This window comes from Adiantum capillus-veneris, chromosome 30, assembly GCF_014529385.1.
Source record: "Adiantum capillus-veneris isolate H3 chromosome 30, ASM1452938v2, whole genome shotgun sequence".
NCBI classification, from domain to species: domain Eukaryota; kingdom Viridiplantae; phylum Streptophyta; class Polypodiopsida; order Polypodiales; family Pteridaceae; genus Adiantum; species Adiantum capillus-veneris.
The window spans coordinates 89702170-89711837 of record NC_140960.1 but is presented as its reverse complement, the minus strand read 5'-3'; the positions used below and the strand labels follow the sequence as shown (position 1 = coordinate 89711837).

Here is a 9668-nt window from a genome sequence, read left to right as displayed (position 1 = left end):
TTAGAGAGAGGCTCGCAACAGGAGAGATTAGCGTGGCTTATGTGCCAACACAGGACAAACTTGCAGATCTTTTCACAAAGGCATTGTCTCATGAGAAGTTTGAAGCTTTCTGCAAAGCTTTGGGCTTACTCCCCTTTGTGGATTGATCATGTCCTTAGGGCATGTCACTTCCCTATACTCTATGTGCCAGCTCTTGTTCACTCACTCCCATAGGGGATTGGTTACCATATACATGTGGTAGTGATGAGTGTGAACACACTTAGTACCGTCGTGGCATTTTTTTCCCTCACTAGGAGGTTTTTTCCCCCGTGCATTGTATATACGTCCATGACTCTAGGGCTATCTTTCTTTCCATTGCACACTAAGTAATATACTCTCTGTTGTGTGCCTTGAACTTCCTTCATCTTCTCCAAGCTGTGTGTGTTTTCTTGCAACCCTAATTCTAATAGTTTGGAGGACTTGAGCCCAAAAACTTTGCATGTCATCCTTGGGCCACTAATTTTCCAGTGGCTTTTAGTTGTATATCAACAGCAACAAATGCAAGGTTTTTTCCAAAATATAATGCTTTCTATTCAATTGCTATCTCCTCAATGAGAGGAGATGCAACCATGAACATAACATTTATCTCCATGAATACCCCAAAATATGTTTTTCTTTAGGAGAATATGGCTGCGGACCCTATATATCCACTACAAATGTAATGGCGCCTCCATGCACCTAATCACCTACATTGCAAAGAGGAAGGGAACGTGCGTGCTATAGAGAAAACGACCATGCATGATAATAGAGTCATAGAAGCCAACGTATGCTTGCAAAAGAGATTCATAAAAAATTTACAATCCAAAACCTTGCAGCCACTCCGCCGAGTAGGCTAAGAAAGAGCCTTTCTCTCCTTTTGCATCGTCCCTCGTGGCCATCTTTGTTCACAGCCATCGCAATGCAGCAAACACCTCAGGGTCTCTCTCTCTCTCTCTCTCTCTCTCTCTCTCTCTCTCTCTCTCTCTCTCTCTCTCTCTCTCTCTCTCTCTCTCTCTCTCTCTCTCTCTCTCTCTCTCTCTCTCGTGCAGCTATTTTTTGACCTAGTAGACAACAGTTCACTCTTTTGATCATAACTTCTTCATCCGAACTCTAATTTGGGTAATCTATAGCCTCAATCAACGATCACGATGCCCTCTATGCATTGATGTAAAGACAAAAAAAAAAAATGGAAGGCATTTTGTAGTAGCATTTTTAAAAATTGAAAAAGTTCAAGATAGTTGATTCTCATCTCTTATTTTACATACAATGTCTTTTGACACTCGCAAGGGTAGTTCTTCTTCAACAAGGCCCACAACCATTGTAGAAAATGATCCAAAATCTCCTAAGTGGGGAGATAGCAACACAACCACTCAACCAATGACATCAAAGACCATGATCATGGTATACTTGGTATCATTGCAAGAGACCAGACCATAAATAAACAAGGTAAAGACTTACGGGCACTTGCCATGGAGAATTGCATGCTAAGGGTTCTTGTGGTTGAGAATGAGAATCTCAAGAGAACACTTGAGATGCAAACAACATGTTTGATGCAACTTGAAGAGAAAGTCAAGGGATGTAAACGCTCTCTTGTGGACTTGAATGCCTTGAAGGAGCACATGAGCAAAGTAGAGCATGACCATGTATTGAAAGAGGAAAAATTTGACACCATGAGCTGGGATGTATACGACATGAAAAATGTATGCACAAACAAGCCTTGGGCTGATGTATGTGGTAGCAATGTGGTTCCTAATTCCTCCCTCATGCAAGCTATGGCTCAAACAAAGAATGTTCAGAATGTGGATGTGGAGAAGTTGAAGGAACAACAGTGACGTTCCAAGAACATTGTTATTCGTGGAATTCCCAAAGAGAAGTTAGAGACACCTCCTTCTCTTGCCATTGTTATCACAGATTTCTTCAAAACCCGCTTTGACATGTTCGGAGTTATGCTCTATGGAGCACATAGAGTGGGTAAGCAAGGAGCTCCTCGCTTGGGAGAACAACCAATTGTATGCACCATGCCAAATGAGACCAAACAAAAGATTATCCTTGATAATAGTTGGATCTATTTGAGTGATACAAAATGTTTTGTATGTGAAGATCGCACTATTAAGCAACAAAATATGCGTCGCAAGGCATATAAGGAAAAGAATAAGAAAACCAAGGAGATCTCTCACAAAGAAAATGTGCCCAAGGAGGAGGCAGGTCCCTCAAGCACTATGAGACCAACTTACAATTGAAAATATGCTTTTGGAATTGCAATGGATACCCATGGAATGCGAGGGTTGGCATTGATGAACTAACAAGCAAAGCCGATGTTGTACTTCTTGTTGAAACTTGGGAGCATGATATACAAAGGATTAACGGCTTGGAGGACTACAATGTACATTCATTGATGTGGTCAAAGAATCTCAAGCAACGAAGACGGCAAGGAGGGGAAGCATGTATAGTTAAGAAAGGATTGGAAGATTTTATATTAATTGTGAAAGATGACAAGTACAAACGTTATGTATGGCTGAAAATTATGACACCAAAAAAAGCACCCTTTTTTCGTAGCCGGTTGCTACATTCCTCATCATGATTCCCCCTTTTATGCTTGCATGGATAGAGATCATCCATTTTTTTATTTAGAAGAGGAAATTCCTTATTTCAAAGGCAAAGGTGATGCTATTGTATTTGGGGATATGAATGCTTGCACAAAAACATTGCAACATGATACTCAACAATTTGATATGCCATACATTTCAAGGGAGTTGGAGGAAGTTCACTTGTATGATCGTACTTCAATGGATGAGAAAGAGCCAAATCACTATGGAAAGTTACTTTTACACATTTGTAATAGCACAGGTATGCTCATTGCCAATGGTGTATCTTTCTGGAGTGGAAACAATGGATTTTACATCATGTAGAAAATATAATGGGGATAGTGTGATTGACTATATGCTACTCTCCGAAGACATCATGTATCGCATAAAGAGTTTTATGTTTGGCCAATGGACCCTAGAATCAAACCACCGCACCTTATGTATTGACTTTGTATGTGGAGAAGCAACTAAGAATGATAATCTCAGCCAAAGGGAAGACAAGTTATCACTATGTATGGATTTCAAACGGGCACCAATGTACATTGAAATAGTTGAGCAAAAGTTATGGATGACGAAGCTTCAATATGATGTACCATTGGAAACTAAATGGGAAGCTTTTGAGAAATTTATTTGTTCTTGTGCCAAAGAATACTTTGCCATAAAGCATCTCCATGGTATCAACAAAGATAGATCACGCAAAAGGTGATTTGATAAAGAATGTCAAGATGCTCGAAAGTCCTTGATAAAGCTTGATGCAACTATGGACAAGGACAACTATCAAAGTCATTTGCATACATACAAGGCATTGATTCAAAATAAGAGAAGAAGATGGGAAGTAAAGCAACAATTCTTTCAAGAAGAAAAGGCACTTGCATGTGGAAGATTTTGGAGAAACTTGAGGGGCAAGTGGGTTGAGAATTTTGGTAACTTGAGTCTTGTGGATATGTACACACATTGTAGGCAATTATATTGGCAACCAAATGAAGGGGATCGGGGAGCACCATAGACGGAGAGTGAGAGAGAGAAGGAGAAACACGACACATAGATATGGATGGGGAGACTCAAAGAGTGGCAGCCCCCTATACACTTATGCTATGTATAAGGTATACAAGTCAGTGGGCGCCCAGACTCTGGGCGGCCGGGCAAGGCACAGACGCCTATACCCCAACAACCTCCCACTTAAAGGCGACTGTGCCTTTAAGCAAGAGAACCTAGTCTAAAGACTACAAAAGGTGAGAGAAAACCGCTCTCAACCGATACCCACTAGCTGGCTGTGATCGTGTGCATCCGGCTGTCTTGCTCCCGTGTAAGTCCATACACCACCAGACGTACCGCACACGTACTGCAAGTATGTATGCAATACCTGCATATCTCCCTCGTGCACTATGCCATCATCAGTCAACAAACGACTGACAACCCCAACTGCAAATGCTCCCACTGCAGCTGCGATATCCGGTCTCAGGATCAACATCTCATACATGAGACCACTGAATGCCGATGCAATGCTAGCTGGCCCTGCTAGCTCTACGAAGCATGCATCAACATATATATCCCTGGCACTAGGCATCTCTGACTGACAAGGCGTGTCAGCCACATGGATCTCCTGACTGTCCGCAAAAGACGCATCAACCTGTCGTGCAACCTCAGAGCAAACCAGCTGCTCTAGATGTCTGCTGGAAGACATATCTTGCACAACTATATCCCCATGCTCATAGTGGGCGGGGGCCCATGACTTGGGCGACCGGTCAAGGCACATAGGCCTTAACCCCAACAACCTCCCACTTAAAGGCCAATGTGCCTTTAAGCAAGATCTACTAGTGTACAACTAATAGAAGGTGAGATATTCTCTCAACCTATGCCCACTGACTCTCGATGAGCTAGCTCTGTGTGGCTTCCGCAGCGAGATATTTGTCTAGCAGTAGAGCCGGATGCACTAGCTCATCGAGAGTCAGTGGGCATAGGTTGAGAGAATATCTCACCTTCTATTAGTTGTACACTAGTGGATCTTGCTTAAAGGCACATTGGCCTTTAAGTGGGAGGTTGTTGGGGTTAAGGCCTATGTGCCTTGACCGGTCGCCCAGGTCATGGGCGCCCGCCCACTATTACCCTATACTTATAGTGGGCGGGCGCCCATGACCTGGGCGACCGGTCAAGGCACATAGGCCTTAACCCCAACAACCTCCCACTTAAAGGCCAATGTGCCTTTAAGCAAGATCTACTAGTGTACAACTAATAGAACGTGAGATATTCTCTCAACCTATACCCACTGACTATCGATGAGCTAGTGCATCCGGCTCTACTGATAGACAAATATCCCGCTGCGGAAGCCACACAGAGCTAGCTCCAAGCTCTGCAAAGAGTCTACAAGAGCTCATGCACTCCTGCAAGTATCGGTCGAATACCTGCAAACCTCCCCTATGCTCTATGTCGAGATCAGTCATCGAACAACTAATCAGCCCTGCTGCAAATGCTCCCACTGCAGCTGCTATGTCGGGCCTCGAGATCAGCATCTCGTACATGAGGACACCGAGCGTTGATGCAACCCTGGCAACCTCTGCCACCTCCAACTCAGAACTCAACTCATGGCAATCCTGTCCCCTATCATAGAGACCATGGCACTCTGACTCCGAGCTCTGGAGTGACTCCTCGTGCCCACCACATATCACATGTGTACCAAGAGTATCCATCTGTCCTGAATCTACATCAAGCTCTGGCATAAGCATATCAAGAAATGACTCCACAATAGCTGACATCTCAGCATCCATGTGAGTCATCTCTGTCATCACCTCTGATGACTCATCCTGCTGTGACTCACTAGAGCTATCCCGCTCTACCTGTGCATCCGTAGACGCAACCTGCACAACAAGGTTACTGCTCTGCACTCCATGCAAAGCATCCTGCAACCCACAAGCAAAAGAGACTCGCCTGCTCTCTCGCTCTCTACCTGGCTGCATGATCAGAGAGCCAACACCGTCTCTCTCGTGATCCACATGCAATGGGTAACCTGTACCACTCCTGGCACCTCTCGCAATCACTAGCGAACCCAAATGCATCACAAAATCTCGCTCTCATAGCGAAATCTGACATCCACAATCTCTAAGCTGACCAATCGAGATCAAACTCACTGTCAAATCTGGTACATAGCGCACATGTCGTAACAAGTAAGATGCACCACTCGGTAATGACAGTCTCACATCTCCTGCACCTGCTATCGCATGCACCGATCCATCGGTCAAACGTACACTGCCAAGCATCCCGCTAGAATAGCTACAAAACCATGCACGATGCGGCGTGACATGAAACATAGCATCTGCACGTCTAGCAACCATTCCGAAGGGAGTGCACTATCCACATGTATAGCATCTCGTGCATAGCTCGAGGTAAAAGTGACATCCCCGTCACTAGTATACTCCGACACTACATCTGCCTCAACTGTCAAAGCAACTGTGTGCATGGCATCACTACATACATCTCTGAGACTGCCATGTCTCCTACGATGTCGCATACGACGAAAACAGCGTCGTCTAACGTGTCCAGAATGACCACAATACCAACATGTCAGTTGTCGGCGTACTCGTGAATGTACATGTCTCACACGAGTTCGTGATGACTCATATCTATCATACATTTCATTGAATCTGCACCAAAGTGCTCTCGAAGTAGTCTCATATATAACAAGAACATATACAGATTCCGCAAGGTGCAAAGAGAGTGTAGATAGTGCCATCTCCTCTAGCTCCTGCCACTGATCGTCAGACATGTTTGAAGGTCTACCTACATCACCACTCAATGGTCAATGCAACCCTCGCTGTGTCAATGCATCAAGCATACACTCTCTCCATGCCGCAAAGTCTGACCCATCAAACATGCGCATCTGTGAGAGGTCACAATCTGATCGATCACGTGTCTCTGCCATGAGCACAATGTAGCAAACTAGAAAGCAAAACCACCTCACCAACAACACCTGGAAACTGTCTACAAATATGGCCAGAAACACAATGTAAAACGTGTGAGACACACTCCAAAATAGAGCTCCCGCAATGTCAATACAAGCCTCGCCTGCTCTAGTATCACACTGCAATCAAATGCACTACTTACAAGACGCATTCATGACGACCATAACCTTGTGCATAATCTTCACCGAATCAGCCCTGAAATTCAGCCCAAAATTATGGTCATGACGATCATAACCTTGTGCATAATCTTCATCGAATCAGCCCTGAAATTCAGCCCAAAATTACAAAATTCTCAGCCCTCTTGCGTGGCCAAAAACAGTCCGTAATTCAGTCCCACACTACCAACCGTAGCGCATAAAGAATCAGCCCAAAACTTCTCAAAGAAGTTATGACTTGTTCGGTCTGAAGATCACCTGCACACACGCCGTCATAGAGCATACATCTGTGAGCTAATCACCAAGCCCACACTGTGCGGTATCGATGCATACACTTGCACAAATCTCCCGCCTGCAGAGAACACTGCACGCAAATGCTGAGTGCAATCCGCAATCTCTACCTAGATCGCATAAATGATACGCATAAAACTCCTAGGAAAATTTTGCCAGAGTTTTGTCAATAAAATGGCCACAAAACCAGTAACCAAACTGACTACACGCTCAAAACCATGAGCAACCAAAGCGCATCAAACCGTACTCCAAATGCATGCACCAATCTCCACACTTTGCATACATCATTGCAAACACCTGCAAATCTAGTACACAAATATCTGCTCTACCTGTGACTGCCAAAAAACATGCTCGAGGCATACATTGCCGAGCTCAAAATGCAATCACATTAGTCTCCCTGAGCATCAAACCACATAAGGCATACATCGTATCCTCCCACCTGTGAGGAAACTTGCAGCAAATATCACTCTCACATCTGAGAGCAAACCATGTGTGGAATCCTCGACACACAATAAACAACTGCTGCTACTACAGAAAATTCAGCGTTCAGAATTTTAAAATTATGATATGACAAGCGCGTCCGGAGCATGCCAAAACCCCCAGGTACACTCCTGGATCACATGTATCCGAGTCCGGGTGTGAAAGCTATGCCAAAAAACCTCCGTTTCGACCCAAAAATGCAGCATAAACTGTCAAAAGAGGGCTGAAAATGCAGCTCCTCAACCGTAGCTCGAATGAGGTTTCTGATGGCTCGAATGGCTTCGAAAGGGGGGTAAAATGGTAGGACACCTGAAGGAAACGCTCTTGAAAAACTGAATTTGCCAATGCCGAAGTCGAAACCCTGTTTGCACTCTTGAAAGTGCGCGCGCGCGGACGCGATTTCGAGAATGAAACTGGCTCTACGCTGTCGTCATGACTGTGCACACACGCGCTCCCTCCGCACCTACGCTCTGATACCAATTGAAGGGGATCGGGGAGCACCACAGACAGAGAGTGAGAGAGAGAAGGAGAAACACGACACATAGATTAGGGTGGGGAGACTCAAAGAGTGGCAGCCCCCTATACACTTATACTATGTATAAGGTATACAAGTCAGTGGGCGCCCAGACTCTGGGCAGCCGGGCAAGGCACAGACGCCTATACCCCAACACCAAATGCTGAAAAAATGTCAGGTATGCCCTCTCTTTTTACTATTGAAGATGTATGCGGTGGGCTTGCAAAGTTAGCCACTCTCAAAGTGGGAGATCTCAAGCCAAAGATGATCAAATGGACGGGAGATTTTATGCATGAGTGGATGTGTGATATGTTCAACCTTATGATTGGAGTACTAATTGGGTTAAGCCTTTCACATAAAGGAGGGGATGTAAAGAATGTAAACAACTACCAGACTATAATGATTGGGTCTCTTATGGAAAATTTGTTTGGGTGCATAATGGAGATGAAATTGAGTGATTGGGTTGAAGAGAATGACAAGCGTGCAAAAGGACAAGCAGGTTTTTGTCGATGCCATAGCACCACTGATCATCTTGTCACTCTTCGTGTTCTCATGGAGGAAACTCGATTGAAAGGCAAGCGACTGTATTGTTGTTTTGTGGATATTAAGAAATTCTTTCATATAATTCCACGTAACAATTTGTGGAGAAGGATGGAAGAACTCCAAGTGCCAAGTGAGTTTATGCTTGCGGTTTCTCGAATCTATGAGAAGGTGATGTGTCAATTTCGCATGGAAAGAGGAATTTCAAAAAAATAATTGTAAGCATCATTGAGGTTAAACAAGGATATCCGTTGTCACCAACTCTCTTTGGTCTATGCATTGATCAACTGGAACAAATGGTACTTAACTTTATGCAAGAAGAAGGCATTGAAGAGGTCACTATTTACAATGCGGTAATCATGCTTTTGTTGTATGCGGATGATGTAGTGATTCTAGCACACACTTTAGAAGATGCACAAAAGCTTATGGTTGTCCTTGAGAACTTTTGCTTGCATAGTGGGTTGATTGTGAATGAATCTAAAACAAAGGTTATGCTTGTGAAAACCAACCATAAGTAGAAGCCATGCATTGTATACAACACAATGATACACTTGAAGTTGTTGAAGACTTTAAGTACCTTGGCCTTGAGGTTCCGTCCAATCACAAATGGCATGAATGTGCTATGCGTCGTTTGGAAGTAGAAAGAGAGCTTATTATGCATTTGAGAACATGTGTAATGCGGGAAACATCAAGTGTTGGGTTCTCAAGAAGTACCTTTTTGATGCATTGGTGACACCAATTCTTCTTTATGGAGTTGAAGTGTGGAGGGGAGCATCTCAAAGTCTACTTGGAAAGAGTTTGAGAATGTCCAAAAGTGTTTTCTTACAAAATTTCTCCAAGTTAAGACACAAACACCATATATGCTCCTACTTCTTGAGTCGGGAGCTCTTCCCATTGAGGTTATTGGCATGGAAAGGGTTGTGGAGTACATGATAAAGATGCATCAAAACCTCTCACATCAACTTTCTACAATTGCATGGGAAGCAAGCAAAAAAGTTCAAAAGACGCATAAAAGCAAGATCTTGAGTATGGGATAAATGCAAGACATAAATAAGTGGTTTGGGAGATGGGATGCATTACACTTACTACATGATGCTTCAATTGACTCCCAAGTGAATGAGGCTTTTCT

The 9668-nt window shown here is 43.9% G+C and overlaps 1 pseudogene; it reads right to left on the bottom strand.

Annotated features, from left to right (window-relative positions):
* Positions 1 to 442: 442 nt before the first annotated feature.
* Positions 443 to 933, bottom strand: LOC147418381 (uncharacterized; annotated as a pseudogene).
* Between the last annotated feature and the right edge of the window lie 8735 nt (positions 934 to 9668).